We start from the raw sequence: 15,000 nt of genomic DNA, 5'->3' as shown, positions 1-15,000 counted from the left end.
TGACTTCCATACGACTCTGGTTTCTCTTCATTACGCACAAGCCTTTCGCCTTTTACTAAAGACTTCCGTGGAGAGGAACACTTACGAGTTCAACATATTTTTGGAAGGGCTTTGCTTCTGGCAGAGCCCGGTATCTTGTTTCAAGAGAAATTGACAGAGATGACGCCGAGACTTTTTGCTCAGGCGTTTGACTTGAAGCCGGCTGACCGACCGACCGACCGGCGTATTTTTCCACTCAAAGTAGTCGCTCGGGCAATTGAGTTCAAGCCCGACGACGACTGACGTGTTTTCCGGGCTTTGAACAAATAGTCGCACTAGGCTTAAAGAGCTAGTGACTTAAAGACGCATTAGCGACTTGTTAAAAAAAACACCCGCCTGTCACCAGGGAAGCGTCGGGTGGGGAGGAGACAACTTTTGCCAAACCGCTGAGGTCTGCCGAGACCCCCGGGGGCCCGGCGGGTGCAGGGGTCAATTTGTGGGTTATCGCTTCTCGGCCTTTTGGCTCAGATCAAGCTTGGTACTGAGGTGCCCCAGAGCCCGCTGAGCCAAAAGGTCGAAGGAAGGCAGGAGGGAGGAAAGTTTATTGTTTTTGAGTTGCTTCTTTTGAGGAGAGCTTTATTTTTTGAAAGGCATGGAGGGAAATGAGCGGAGCAGGTCGGTTCCGGTTGTCGGATTGGCCAACACGTTGAGATTCGTGTGGAAGGACAAAACGGTGGAGCAATTTGGGAGGGAGACATTCGGGAGAACTATCTTGATGGGTGCGCTCAAGATTGGAGTAAAGGATGTCTTCTGCCTCCAGGGGAATCCAATAGAGGGAGGTTTCGATGTGACTCTGTACACAGAAAAACAGCATGAGGACACGATGCAGAAGGCAAGAGAATTGGAGAAAGTGAAGCCTATGTGCTACTATGCAGTAAAGAACCTGGCGAAGACAAATTTTAGAGTGGTGACGGTTACGATGTATAACCCATACGTGAAAGAAGAAGAGGTAAGGACCTTCCTGGGGAAGTATATGGATAACATCTCCTCAGGAAGGCTCCTCAAGGATTCACTCGGGTTTTGGACTGGGAGGAGAGGATATCAAGCTCTTCTCAGGGAAGACCCAAAAGGCCTGGGAGGCTACCTCCATCCGCCGGCGATGTTCTCCCTGGGGGCTGACAGGGGGACGTTGTATTATGCACGTCAGCCCCCGTTCTGCAGGCGTTGTATGGCCTATGGTCATATCCTCGCCTCGTGCAGCACAAAGAAGTGTAGGTATTGTGGATCTACGGAGCACGAGGCGAGGGACTGTGACGCGCCGAAGGCATGTCACGGGTGTGGCATGCTGACGCACCTGTGGCGTGAATGCCCGGCGCGTCAGAGGTCATACGCGTCTGCAGCGGGGGGGGGGAGCGAGAGCCGGGGATGGGGGTAGGAGGGACCAAGGACTGAGTACTGGACCAGAGGGAGCGGACACACGGGTGGAAGAGGAGGAGAAAACGGAAGCGGGAGGAGAAAAAGAAGACAACAGCATAGTGGAAACGGAAGGGCAGGAGACTGAAGGAGAGAAGGAGGAGGAAGGAGACAGGAGAGTGGAGGGGCCAGAGAAGACGGCGGTGGAGAGGAAGGAGACGGAGAAGGCAACAGAGAGGAAGGAGACTGGGAAGAAGGAGGTGGAGAAGAGAGAGACAGAAAGGAAGGAGACAGGGAAGAAGGTGGTAGAGACAGAAAGGAAGGAGACAGGGAAGAAGGGGGTGGAGAAGAAAGAGACAGAAAGGAAGGAGACAGGGAAGAAGGTGGTGGAGAAGAAAGCGACAGAAAGGGAGGAGACAGAGAAGGCAGAGGTGGCGGGACCAGTAGGAGAAGGAGTGAAGGAGTGGGGGGATAGTAAAGAGGTGAGATCACGGGTGGAGGAACTTAGGAAGATGGTGGGGGGGCTGACGGACACTGTGAAGGAAGCGAGGGGTGGGCTGGCGGATAATATGACCGAAGCGAGGGGGGGGGCTGTCGGACGCGGATAGGGATGTTCCCTGGCTGCGCCCTCCACCGATAAAGAGGCCAAAGAAGTGGGAGCGCCCGGACAGTAGGAGGAGGAAGGGTGGTAAAAGGGGGGTGGGGGAAGGGCAGGGGGGAGAGGTTGCAGGGCCCTCGTGGGCTCCCTCTTCTTCGTGTTCCTTTACACCCCTAGCAGAGCTGGACCTACCAGGCATGGCCCAGGAATGGGGGATGGAGGAAGGGGCAAGCTTCCTGTTTGGGGGCATGGGATGCTCGGGCCGGAGCCCGGAGGAGGGTGGGGTGGTGGATTTGAGTGGGGGGCACAAGGCACAGAGTGTGGGTGTGCAGGAAATTGGTGTTGTTTCTAGGGGAGAAGGGATGGTGGCCGACGGAGGAGCGTCAGGAGTGGAGGAGGCGTCCCCGTCGGTCGGGGGTATAGGGTGAGTTTCGTTGGGTATTTAATGTGGGTATGTGTTTTGGTTTGTAGGTGGGAAGGGGAGGGAAGACGAGTTTTTGGTTTGGGGTTTTAGTGTTTGTGTTGAAGTTAAAAATGCCTAGTTATGATTTTTGATTGATACATGGTTTTGTAATGAAAGGCATTGAACGTAATAAATATATTTTGTAAAAAAAAAAAAAAAAAAAAAAATCTGTTCTTATCAGTTTAATATCTGATATGTCCCCCATCGGGGGACTACATATTAAATGGATTTTTCGAACAGGGAGTCGGAAATGGGGCTTGCTCCATCCGCTCCACGCATCGACCCGGTATTGCAGTACCTCCGGGAACGGTGCAACACTTCTCTCTCATTGTCAAGGAAAAAGAAATACACAAAGCTATGTAAAACAGCTAGCAGAAGAAGAGAAGGAATGAAAAAAGAAGAATCATCCAAACTGAAACAAGGGCGAAGCCCCCTTCATGGGGTCCCCCGTTTTCCCGCCATTTTACTTTAAAAAAAAAAAAAAAAAAAAAAAAAAAACATTGGCCAGGATTGTGTGTGTGTGTGTGTGTGTCTGTGTGTCTGTGTGTGTCTCTGTCTGTGTGTGTGTGTGTGTGTGTCTGTGTGTGTCTGTGTGTGTGTGTGTGTGTGTCTCTGTGTGTGTGTGTGTGTGTGTGTGTCTGTGTGTGTGTGTGTCTCTGTCTGTGTGTGTGTGTGTCTGTGTGTGTGTGTGTGTGTGTGTCTCTGTGTGTGTGTGTGTGTGTGTCTCTGTGTGTGTGTGTCTGTCTGTCTGTCTCTGTTTTTGACCCCCCCAAAAAATACAATCACTTCACCAGGATTGTCTGTCTGTCTGTCTGTCTGTCTGTCTGTCTGTCTGTCTGTCTGTCTGTCTGTCTGTCTGTCTGTCTGTCTGTCTCTGTTTTTGACCCCCCCCAAAAAATACAATCACTTCACCAGGATTGTCTGTCTGTCTGTCTGTCTGTCTGTCTGTCTGTCTGTCTCTGTTTTTGACCCCCCCCAAAAAATACAATCACTTCACCAGGATTGTCTGTCTGTCTGTCTGTCTGTCTGTCTGTCTGTCTGTCTGTCTGTCTGTCTGTCTGTCTGTCTGTGTTTTTGACCCCCCCAAAAAATACAATCACTTCACCAGGATTGTCTGTCTGTCTGTGAATTTTTACCCACAGCCCTCAAACTTGGAAGAGTGGGTTCGGGAACCACCCGCGGGCACCCGGCCTAGAGTGCACAGTGTGTGTCTCGGGCCCCGACCTCTGACTTCCATACGACTCTGGTTTCTCTTCATTACGCACAAGCCTTTCGCCTTTTACTAAAGACTTCCGTGGAGAGGAACACTTACGAGTTCAACATATTTTTGGAAGGGCTTTGCTTCTGGCAGAGCCCGGTATCTTGTTTCAAGAGAAATTGACAGAGATGACGCCGAGACTTTTTGCTCAGGCGTTTGACTTGAAGCCGGCTGACCGACCGACCGACCGGCGTATTTTTCCACTCAAAGTAGTCGCTCGGGCAATTGAGTTCAAGCCCGACGACGACTGACGTGTTTTCCGGGCTTTGAACAAATAGTCGCACTAGGCTTAAAGAGCTAGTGACTTAAAGACGCATTAGCGACTTGTTAAAAAAAACACCCGCCTGTCACCAGGGAAGCGTCGGGTGGGGAGGAGACAACGTTTGCCAAACCGCTGAGGTCTGCCGAGACCCCCGGGGGCCCGGCGGGTGCAGGGGTCAATTTGTGGGTTATCGCTTCTCGGCCTTTTGGCTCAGATCAAGCTTGGTACCGAGGTGCCCCAAAGCCCGCTGAGCCAGAAGGTCGAAGGAAGGCAGGAGGGAGGAAAGTTTATTGTTTTGGTTTGTTTCACGGACGGTTTAATTTGCCTCTCTTTTCAGTTTTTTTCTGTTTTGAAGAGAGCGAGGGCTGAGTAGAGTGCGCCAAGCTCCTTGCGGAGATGGCGCAAAGTCCTTCAGGGAGGCCGGTCCCTAGGACAGGCCAGGCAAATACGATACGCTTTGCTTGGAGGGAGAAGACGATGGAGCCGTTTGACAGAGATGCATTTGGGAGGAACATTGTGATTGGAATCCTGGGACTGAAGGTGGAGGATGTGTTCTGCCTACAAGACAATCCATTGGAAGGAGCGTATGAGTTGGTACTGTACACAGAAGGGAAGCACGATGACATTTTGAGAAAAGTGAGAGAAGTGGAAGCGGAGAGGCCGATGTCGCTCTACGTTGTAACCAGCTTGGCGAGGAGTAATTTCCGGGTTGTAAATGTAAATATTTACAACCCTTACGTTAAAGATGAGGAGGTGAGGGCCTTTCTGGGGAGATACATGGATAGTGTCTCCTCAGGAAGGCACCTCAAAGATTCCCTGGGCTTTTGGACTGGGAGGAGGGGGTTCCAGGCCCTCCTAAGAGAGGACCCAGAAGGATTGGGTGGATACCTCCATCCTCCGGCGATGTTCTCCCTGGGGGCTGACAGGGGGACGTTGCATTATGCCCGTCAGCCTCCGTTCTGCAGGCGTTGTATGGCCTACGGTCACATCCTCGCCTCGTGTAGCACAAGGAAGTGCAGGTATTGTGGATCTGCGGAGCACGGGGCGAGGGACTGTGACGCGCCGAAGGCATGTCACGGGTGTGGCATGTTGACGCACCTGTGGCGTGAATGCCCGGCGCGTCACCGGTCATACGCGTCTGCAGCTGGGGGGGGGAGCGAGAGCCGGGGATGGGGGAAGAAGAGGAGGGGACAGAGAGCCAGGAACAGGCACGGAGGAGAGGGACGCACGGCGGGAGGAGAAGGAAAGAGCGACAGCAGGAGCAGAAGAGGAAAAGGAAGAAATGGACATAGTGGAACCGGAAAGGAAGGAGGCTGAAAGAGAGGAGGAGCAGGAGGCTGAAAGAGAGGAGGACCAGGAGGATGAAGGAGAGAAGGTGCTGGGAGGAGAGGTTGAAGGAGAGGAGGAGCAGGAGGCAGAAGGAGAAAAGGAGCAGGAGGAGGAAGGAGACATGAGAGTGGAGGGGCAAGAGAAGAAGGCGGTGGAGAGGAAGGAGATGGAGAAGGAAACAGAGAGGGAGGAGATTGAGAAGACGGCGGTGGAGAAGAAGGAGATAGAAAGTAAGGAGACAGAGAAGGTAACGAGAGCGAAGGATTGGGTGAACACTGGAATGGGAGGAATAAAAAGTCGCAAGATGTGGAAGAGATATGAAAATCTTTTGCCGGCAACTAAACATTACAGGAAGTCAAAGAGGAAGGAGAGCTTGAGGGGGAGGTGTGGAGAAAGAGGGGGGGAGGCAGATCAGGGGGGAGGGGAGGGGGAGGTTGCAGGACCCTCGTGGGCTCCCTCTTCCTTCTCCTTTATACCCCTGTCTGAACTGGACCTCACAGGAATGGCCCAGGATTGGGCGAGTGAGGGAGGCTTAAGCTCCCTGTTTAGGGGCATGGGGTCCCCGGGCCGGAGTCGGGAGGAGGGGGGAGTGGTAGATTTGAGTGGGGGGCACGAGGCACAGAGTGTGGGTGTGCCGGGTAGTGGTGTTGTTTCAAGGGGAGAGGGGATGGTGGCCGACGGTGGAGCGTCAGGAGTGGAGGAGGCGTCCCCGTCGGTCGGGAGTATAGGGTGAGTGTTTTTTTGGTTATTTTTATATGGGTATGGGTTTTGGGTTTGGTTATTGATGAATAGTTTTGAAATGTCTATTTTCGTGTTTATTGGAATTTGTGTTTGAATTTATTGAGTGGTGGAAAATTTTGGTTGGTTTTGAACGTAATAAATATATTTTCTATAAAAAAAAAAAAAAAAAATCTGTTCTTATCAGTTTAATATCTGATATGTCCCCCATCGGGGGACTACATATTAAATGGATTTTTCGAACAGGGAGTCGGAAATGGGGCTTGCTCCATCCGCTCCACGCATCGACCCGGTATTGCAGTACCTCCGGGAACGGTGCAACACTTCTCTCTCATTGTCAAGGAAAAAGAAATACACAAAGCTATGTAAAACAGCTAGCAGAAGAAGAGAAGCAATGAAAAAAGAAGAATCATCCAAACTGAAACAAGGGCGAAGCCCCCTTCATGGGGTCCCCCGTTTTCCCGCCATTTTACTTTAAAAAAAAAAAAAAAAAAAAAAACATTGGCCAGGATTGTGTGTGTGTGTGTGTGTGTGTCTGTGTGTCTGTGTGTGTCTCTGTCTGTGTGTGTGTGTGTGTGTGTGTGTCTGTGTGTGTCTGTGTGTGTGTGTGTGTGTGTCTCTGTGTGTGTGTGTGTGTGTGTGTGTCTGTGTGTGTGTGTGTCTCTGTCTGTGTGTGTGTGTGTCTGTGTGTGTGTGTGTGTGTGTCTCTGTGTGTGTGTGTGTGTGTGTCTCTGTGTGTGTGTGTCTGTCTGTCTGTCTCTGTTTTGACCCCCCCCAAAAAATACAATCACTTCACCAGGATTGTCTGTCTGTCTGTCTGTCTGTCTGTCTGTCTGTCTGTCTGTCTGTCTGTCTCTGTTTTTGACCCCCCCCAAAAAATACAATCACTTCACCAGGATTGTCTGTCTGTCTGTCTGTCTGTCTGTCTGTCTGTCTGTCTGTCTCTGTTTTTGACCCCCCCCAAAAAATACAATCACTTCACCAGGATTGTCTGTCTGTCTGTCTGTCTGTCTGTCTGTCTGTCTGTCTGTCTGTCTGTCTGTCTGTCTGTCTGTGTTTTTGACCCCCCAAAAAAATACAATCACTTCACCAGGATTGTCTGTCTGTCTGTGAATTTTTACCCACAGCCCTCAAACTTGGAAGAGTGGGTTCGGGAACCACCCGCGGGCACCCGGCCTAGAGTGCACAGTGTGTGTCTCGGGCCCCGACCTCTGACTTCCATACGACTCTGGTTTCTCTTCATTACGCACAAGCCTTTCGCCTTTTACTAAAGACTTCCGTGGAGAGGAACACTTACGAGTTCAACATATTTTTGGAAGGGCTTTGCTTCTGGCAGAGCCCGGTATCTTGTTTCAAGAGAAATTGACAGAGATGACGCCGAGACTTTTTGCTCAGGCGTTTGACTTGAAGCCGGCTGACCGACCGACCGACCGGCGTATTTTTCCACTCAAAGTAGTCGCTCGGGCAATTGAGTTCAAGCCCGACGACGACTGACGTGTTTTCCGGGCTTTGAACAAATAGTCGCACTAGGCTTAAAGAGCTAGTGACTTAAAGACGCATTAGCGACTTGTTAAAAAAAACACCCGCCTGTCACCAGGGAAGCGTCGGGTGGGGAGGAGACAACTTTTGCCAAACCGCTGAGGTCTGCCGAGACCCCCGGGGGCCCGGCGGGTGCAGGGGTCAATTTGTGGGTTATCGCTTCTCGGCCTTTTGGCTCAGATCAAGCTTGGTACCGAGGTGCCCCAAAGCCCGCTGAGCCAGAAGGTCGAAGGAAGGCAGGAGGGAGGAAAGTTTATTGTTTTGGTTTGTTTCACGGACGGTTTAATTTGCCTCTCTTTTCAGTTTTTTTCTGTTTTGAAGAGAGCGAGGGCTGAGTAGAGTGCGCCAAGCTCCTTGCGGAGATGGCGCAAAGTCCTTCAGGGAGGCCGGTCCCTAGGACAGGCCAGGCAAATACGATACGCTTTGCTTGGAGGGAGAAGACGATGGAGCCGTTTGACAGAGATGCATTTGGGAGGAACATTGTGATTGGAATCCTGGGACTGAAGGTGGAGGATGTGTTCTGCCTACAAGACAACCCATTGGAAGGAGCGTATGAGTTGGTACTGTACACAGAAGGGAAGCACGATGACATTTTGAGAAAAGTGAGAGAAGTGGAAGCGGAGAGGCCGATGTCGCTCTACGTTGTAACCAGCTTGGCGAGGAGTAATTTCAGGGTTGTAAATGTTCACATTCACAACCCTTACGTGAAGGACGAGGAGGTGAGGGCCTTTCTGGGGAGATACATGAATAGTGTCTCCTCAGCAAGGCACCTCAAAGATTCCCTGGGCTTTTGGACCGGGAGGAGGGGCTTCCAGGCCCTCCTTAGAGAAGACCCAACGGGATTGGGTGGATACCTCCATCCCCCGGCGATGTTCTCCCTGGGGGCTGACAGGGGGACGTTGTTTTACGCACATCAGCCTCCGTTCTGCAGGCGTTGTATGGCCTACGGTCATATCCTCGCCTCGTGTAGCACAAGGAAGTGCAGGTATTGTGGATCTGCGGAGCACGAGGCGAGGGACTGTGACGCGCCGAAGGCATGTCACGGGTGTGGCATGTTGACGCACCTGTGGCGTGAATGCCCGGCGCGTCACCGGTCATACGCGTCTGCAGCTGGGGGGGGAGCGAGAGCCGGGGATGGGGGAAGAAGAGGAGGGGACAGAGAGCCAGGAACAGGCACGGAGGAGAGGGACGCACGGCGGGAGGAGAAGGAAAGAGCGACAGCAGGAGCAGAAGAGGAAAAGGAAGAAATGGACATAGTGGAACCGGAAAGGAAGGAGGCTGAAAGAGAGGAGGAGCAGGAGGCTGAAAGAGAGGAGGACCAGGAGGATGAAGGAGAGAAGGTGCTGGGAGGAGAGGTTGAAGGAGAGGAGGAGCAGGAGGCAGAAGGAGAAAAGGAGCAGGAGGAGGAAGGAGACATGAGAGTGGAGGGGCAAGAGAAGAAGGCGGTGGAGAGGAAGGAGATGGAGAAGGAAACAGAGAGGGAGGAGATTGAGAAGACGGCGGTGGAGAAGAAGGAGATAGAAAGTAAGGAGACAGAGAAGGTAACGAGAGCGAAGGATTGGGTGAACACTGGAATGGGAGGAATAAAAAGTCGCAAGATGTGGAAGAGATATGAAAATCTTTTGCCGGCAACTAAACATTACAGGAAGTCAAAGAGGAAGGAGAGCTTGAGGGGGAGGTGTGGAGAAAGAGGGGGGGAGGCAGATCAGGGGGGAGGGGAGGGGGAGGTTGCAGGACCCTCGTGGGCTCCCTCTTCCTTCTCCTTTATACCCCTGTCTGAACTGGACCTCACAGGAATGGCCCAGGATTGGGCGAGTGAGGGAGGCTTAAGCTCCCTGTTTAGGGGCATGGGGTCCCCGGGCCGGAGTCGGGAGGGGGGGGGGAGTGGTAGATTTGAGTGGGGGGCACGAGGCACAGAGTGTGGGTGTGCCGGGTAGTGGTGTTGTTTCAAGGGGAGAGGGGATGGTGGCCGACGGTGGAGCGTCAGGAGTGGAGGAGGCGTCCCCGTCGGTCGGGAGTATAGGGTGAGTGTTTTTTTGGTTATTTTTATATGGGTATGGGTTTTGGGTTTGGTTATTGATGAATAGTTTTGAAATGTCTATTTTCGTGTTTATTGGAATTTGTGTTTGAATTTATTGAGTGGTGGAAAATTTTGGTTGGTTTTGAACGTAATAAATATATTTTCTATAAAAAAAAAAAAAAAAATCTGTTCTTATCAGTTTAATATCTGATATGTCCCCCATCGGGGGACTACATATTAAATGGATTTTTCGAACAGGGAGTCGGAAATGGGGCTTGCTCCATCCGCTCCACGCATCGACCCGGTATTGCAGTACCTCCGGGAACGGTGCAACACTTCTCTCTCATTGTCAAGGAAAAAGAAATACACAAAGCTATGTAAAACAGCTAGCAGAAGAAGAGAAGGAATGAAAAAAGAAGAATCATCCAAACTGAAACAAGGGCGAAGCCCCCTTCATGGGGTCCCCCGTTTTCCCCGCCTTTTTATTTAAAAAAAAAAAAAAAAAAAAAAAAACATTGGCCAGGATTGTGTGTGTGTGTGTGTGTGTCTGTGTGTCTGTGTGTGTCTCTGTCTGTGTGTGTGTGTGTGTGTGTGTCTGTGTGTGTCTGTGTGTGTGTGTCTCTGTGTGTGTGTGTGTGTGTGTGTGTCTGTGTGTGTGTGTGTCTCTGTCTGTGTGTGTGTGTGTCTGTGTGTGTGTGTGTGTGTGTCTCTGTGTGTGTGTGTGTGTGTGTCTCTGTGTGTGTGTGTCTGTCTGTCTGTCTCTGTTTTTGACCCCCCCAAAAAATACAATCACTTCACCAGGATTGTCTGTCTGTCTGTCTGTCTGTCTGTCTGTCTGTCTGTCTGTCTGTCTGTCTGTCTCTGTTTTTGACCCCCCCCAAAAAATACAATCACTTCACCAGGATTGTCTGTCTGTCTGTCTGTCTGTCCTGTCTGTCTGTCTGTCTGTCTCTGTTTTTGACCCCCCCCAAAAAATACAATCACTTCACCAGGATTGTCTGTCTGTCTGTCTGTCTGTCTGTCTGTCTGTCTGTCTGTCTGTCTGTCTGTCTGTCTGTCTGTGTTTTTGACCCCCCCAAAAAAATACAATCACTTCACCAGGATTGTCTGTCTGTCTGTGAATTTTTACCCACAGCCCTCAAACTTGGAAGAGTGGGTTCGGGAACCACCCGCGGGCACCCGGCCTAGAGTGCACAGTGTGTGTCTCGGGCCCCGACCTCTGACTTCCATACGACTCTGGTTTCTCTTCATTACGCACAAGCCTTTCGCCTTTTACTAAAGACTTCCGTGGAGAGGAACACTTACGAGTTCAACATATTTTTGGAAGGGCTTTGCTTCTGGCAGAGCCCGGTATCTTGTTTCAAGAGAAATTGACAGAGATGACGCCGAGACTTTTTGCTCAGGCGTTTGACTTGAAGCCGGCTGACCGACCGACCGACCGGCGTATTTTTCCACTCAAAGTAGTCGCTCGGGCAATTGAGTTCAAGCCCGACGACGACTGACGTGTTTTCCGGGCTTTGAACAAATAGTCGCACTAGGCTTAAAGAGCTAGTGACTTAAAGACGCATTAGCGACTTGTTAAAAAAAACACCCGCCTGTCACCAGGGAAGCGTCGGGTGGGGAGGAGACAACTTTTGCCAAACCGCTGAGGTCTGCCGAGACCCCCGGGGGCCCGGCGGGTGCAGGGGTCAATTTGTGGGTTATCGCTTCTCGGCCTTTTGGCTCAGATCAAGCTTGGTACCGAGGTGCCCCAGAGCCCGCTGAGCCAAAAGGTCGAAGGAAGGCAGGAGGGAGGAAAGTTTATTGTTTTTGAGTTGCTTCTTTTGAGGAGAGCTTTATTTTTTGAAAGGCATGGAGGGAAATGAGCGGAGCAGGTCGGTTCCGGTTGTCGGATTGGCCAACACGTTGAGATTCGTGTGGAAGGACAAAACGGTGGAGCAATTTGGGAGGGAGACATTCGGGAGAACTATCTTGATGGGTGCGCTCAAGATTGGAGTAAAGGATGTCTTCTGCCTCCAGGGGAATCCAATAGAGGGAGGTTTCGATGTGACTCTGTACACAGAAAAACAGCATGAGGACACGATGCAGAAGGCAAGAGAATTGGAGAAAGTGAAGCCTATGTGCTACTATGCAGTAAAGAACCTGGCGAAGACAAATTTTAGAGTGGTGACGGTTACGATGTATAACCCATACGTGAAAGAAGAAGAGGTAAGGACCTTCCTGGGGAAGTATATGGATAACATCTCCTCAGGAAGGCTCCTCAAGGATTCACTCGGGTTTTGGACTGGGAGGAGAGGATATCAAGCTCTTCTCAGGGAAGACCCAAAAGGCCTGGGAGGCTACCTCCATCCGCCGGCGATGTTCTCCCTGGGGGCTGACAGGGGGACGTTGTATTATGCACGTCAGCCCCCGTTCTGCAGGCGTTGTATGGCCTATGGTCATATCCTCGCCTCGTGCAGCACAAAGAAGTGTAGGTATTGTGGATCTACGGAGCACGAGGCGAGGGACTGTGACGCGCCGAAGGCATGTCACGGGTGTGGCATGCTGACGCACCTGTGGCGTGAATGCCCGGCGCGTCAGAGGTCATACGCGTCTGCAGCGGGGGGGGGAGCGAGAGCCGGGGATGGGGGTAGGAGGGACCAAGGACTGAGTACTGGACCAGAGGGAGCGGACACACGGGTGGAAGAGGAGGAGAAAACGGAAGCGGGAGGAGAAAAAGAAGACAACAGCATAGTGGAAACGGAAGGGCAGGAGACTGAAGGAGAGAAGGAGGAGGAAGGAGACAGGAGAGTGGAGGGGCCAGAGAAGACGGCGGTGGAGAGGAAGGAGACGGAGAAGGCAACAGAGAGGAAGGAGACTGGGAAGAAGGAGGTGGAGAAGAGAGAGACAGAAAGGAAGGAGACAGGGAAGAAGGTGGTAGAGACAGAAAGGAAGGAGACAGGGAAGAAGGGGGTGGAGAAGAAAGAGACAGAAAGGAAGGAGACAGGGAAGAAGGTGGTGGAGAAGAAAGCGACAGAAAGGGAGGAGACAGAGAAGGCAGAGGTGGCGGGACCAGTAGGAGAAGGAGTGAAGGAGTGGGGGGATAGTAAAGAGGTGAGATCACGGGTGGAGGAACTTAGGAAGATGGTGGGGGGGCTGACGGACACTGTGAAGGAAGCGAGGGGTGGGCTGGCGGATAATATGACCGAAGCGAGGGGGGGGGCTGTCGGACGCGGATAGGGATGTTCCCTGGCTGCGCCCTCCACCGATAAAGAGGCCAAAGAAGTGGGAGCGCCCGGACAGTAGGAGGAGGAAGGGTGGTAAAAGGGGGGTGGGGGAAGGGCAGGGGGGAGAGGTTGCAGGGCCCTCGTGGGCTCCCTCTTCTTCGTGTTCCTTTACACCCCTAGCAGAGCTGGCCCCTACCAGGCATGGCCCAGGAAGGGGGGATGGAGGAAGGGGCAAGCTTCCTGTTGGGGGGCATGGGATGCTCGGGCCGGAGCCCGGAGGAGGGTGGGGTGGTGGATTTGAGTGGGGGGCACAAGGCACAGAGTGTGGGTGTGCAGGAAATTGGTGTTGTTTCTAGGGGAGAAGGGATGGTGGCCGACGGAGGAGCGTCAGGAGTGGAGGAGGCGTCCCCGTCGGTCGGGGGTATAGGGTGAGTTTCGTTGGGTATTTAATGTGGGTATGTGTTTTGGTTTGTAGGTGGGAAGGGGAGGGAAGACGAGTTTTTGGTTTGGGGTTTTAGTGTTTGTGTTGAAGTTAAAAATGCCTAGTTATGATTTTGATTGATACATGGTTTTGTAATGAAAGGCATTGAACGTAATAAATATATTTTGTAAAAAAAAAAAAAAAAAAAAAAATCTGTTCTTATCAGTTTAATATCTGATATGTCCCCCATCGGGGGACTACATATTAAATGGATTTTTCGAACAGGGAGTCGGAAATGGGGCTTGCTCCATCCGCTCCACGCATCGACCCGGTATTGCAGTACCTCCGGGAACGGTGCAACACTTCTCTCTCATTGTCAAGGAAAAAGAAATACACAAAGCTATGTAAAACAGCTAGCAGAAGAAGAGAAGGAATGAAAAAAGAAGAATCATCCAAACTGAAACAAGGGCGAAGCCCCCTTCATGGGGTCCCCCGTTTTCCCGCCATTTTACTTTAAAAAAAAAAAAAAAAAAAAAAAAAAAAAAACATTGGCCAGGATTGTGTGTGTGTGTGTGTGTGTCTGTGTGTCTGTGTGTGTCTCTGTCTGTGTGTGTGTGTGTGTGTGTGTGTCTGTGTGTGTCTGTGTGTGTGTGTGTGTGTGTCTCTGTGTGTGTGTGTGTGTGTGTGTGTCTGTGTGTGTGTGTGTCTCTGTCTGTGTGTGTGTGTGTCTGTGTGTGTGTGTGTGTGTGTGTCTCTGTGTGTGTGTGTGTGTGTGTCTCTGTGTGTGTGTGTCTGTCTGTCTGTCTCTGTTTTTAACCCCCCCAAAAAATACAATCACTTCACCAGGATTGTCTGTCTGTCTGTCTGTCTGTCTGTCTGTCTGTCTGTCTCTGTTTTTGACCCCCCCCAAAAAATACAATCACTTCACCAGGATTGTCTGTCTGTCTGTCTGTCTGTCTGTCTGTCTGTCTGTCTGTCTGTCTGTCTCTGTTTTTGACCCCCCCCAAAAAATACAATCACTTCACCAGGATTGTCTGTCTGTCTGTCTGTCTGTCTGTCTGTCTGTCTGTCTGTCTGTCTGTCTGTCTGTCTGTGTTTTTGACCCCCCCAAAAAATACAATCACTTCACCAGGATTGTCTGTCTGTCTGTGAATTTTTACCCACAGCCCTCAAACTTGGAAGAGTGGGTTCGGGAACCACCCGCGGGCACCCGGCCTAGAGTGCACAGTGTGTGTCTCGGGCCCCGACCTCTGACTTCCATACGACTCTGGTTTCTCTTCATTACGCACAAGCCTTTCGCCTTTTACTAAAGACTTCCGTGGAGAGGAACACTTACGAGTTCAACATATTTTTGGAAGGGCTTTGCTTCTGGCAGAGCCCGGTATCTTGTTTCAAGAGAAATTGACAGAGATGACGCCGAGACTTTTTGCTCAGGCGTTTGACTTGAAGCCGGCTGACCGACCGACCGACCGGCGTATTTTTCCACTCAAAGTAGTCGCTCGGGCAATTGAGTTCAAGCCCGACGACGACTGACGTGTTTTCCGGGCTTTGAACAAATAGTCGCACTAGGCTTAAAGAGCTAGTGACTTAAAGACGCATTAGCGACTTGTTAAAAAAAACACCCGCCTGTCACCAGGGAAGCGTCGGGTGGGGAGGAGACAACTTTTGCCAAACCGCTGAGGTCTGCCGAGACCCCCGGGGGCCCGGCGGGTGCAGGGGTCAATTTGTGGGTTATCGCTTCTCGGCCTTTTGGCTCAGATCAAGCTTGGTACCG

At 51.5% G+C, this 15,000-nt stretch overlaps 9 non-coding genes across 9 annotated transcripts; all 9 read left to right on the top strand.

The window, feature by feature from the left end:
• Nucleotides 1-11: 11 nt before the first annotated feature.
• LOC115189892 (U5 spliceosomal RNA) lies at nucleotides 12-128 on the top strand. The gene has a single exon (XR_003877046.1). It is a non-coding gene; the product is annotated as a U5 spliceosomal RNA (small nuclear RNA).
• A 2,458-nt stretch (nucleotides 129-2,586) lies between these two features.
• LOC115189877 (U2 spliceosomal RNA) lies at nucleotides 2,587-2,773 on the top strand. Its single transcript, XR_003877034.1, has one exon. It is a non-coding gene; the product is annotated as a U2 spliceosomal RNA (small nuclear RNA).
• Nucleotides 2,774-3,691: 918 nt separating this feature from the next.
• On the top strand, nucleotides 3,692-3,808 carry LOC115189891 (U5 spliceosomal RNA). The gene has a single exon (XR_003877045.1). It is a non-coding gene; the product is annotated as a U5 spliceosomal RNA (small nuclear RNA).
• A 2,374-nt stretch (nucleotides 3,809-6,182) lies between these two features.
• Nucleotides 6,183-6,366, top strand: LOC115189884 (U2 spliceosomal RNA). Its single transcript, XR_003877039.1, has one exon. It is a non-coding gene; the product is annotated as a U2 spliceosomal RNA (small nuclear RNA).
• An 897-nt stretch (nucleotides 6,367-7,263) lies between these two features.
• Nucleotides 7,264-7,380, top strand: LOC115189889 (U5 spliceosomal RNA). The gene has a single exon (XR_003877044.1). It is a non-coding gene; the product is annotated as a U5 spliceosomal RNA (small nuclear RNA).
• Nucleotides 7,381-9,754: 2,374 nt separating this feature from the next.
• On the top strand, nucleotides 9,755-9,937 carry LOC115189872 (U2 spliceosomal RNA). The gene has a single exon (XR_003877030.1). It is a non-coding gene; the product is annotated as a U2 spliceosomal RNA (small nuclear RNA).
• Nucleotides 9,938-10,830: 893 nt separating this feature from the next.
• Nucleotides 10,831-10,947, top strand: LOC115189888 (U5 spliceosomal RNA). The gene has a single exon (XR_003877043.1). It is a non-coding gene; the product is annotated as a U5 spliceosomal RNA (small nuclear RNA).
• Nucleotides 10,948-13,404: 2,457 nt separating this feature from the next.
• On the top strand, nucleotides 13,405-13,591 carry LOC115189876 (U2 spliceosomal RNA). The gene has a single exon (XR_003877033.1). It is a non-coding gene; the product is annotated as a U2 spliceosomal RNA (small nuclear RNA).
• An 897-nt stretch (nucleotides 13,592-14,488) lies between these two features.
• Nucleotides 14,489-14,605, top strand: LOC115189887 (U5 spliceosomal RNA). The gene has a single exon (XR_003877042.1). It is a non-coding gene; the product is annotated as a U5 spliceosomal RNA (small nuclear RNA).
• The last annotated feature ends 395 nt before the right edge of the window (nucleotides 14,606-15,000 follow it).

This window comes from Salmo trutta, unplaced genomic scaffold (genome assembly GCF_901001165.1).
Source record: "Salmo trutta unplaced genomic scaffold, fSalTru1.1, whole genome shotgun sequence".
Taxonomy (NCBI): domain Eukaryota; kingdom Metazoa; phylum Chordata; class Actinopteri; order Salmoniformes; family Salmonidae; genus Salmo; species Salmo trutta.
Note: the sequence above shows the minus strand (reverse complement) of the source record. Positions and strands in the feature narration are given on the sequence as shown.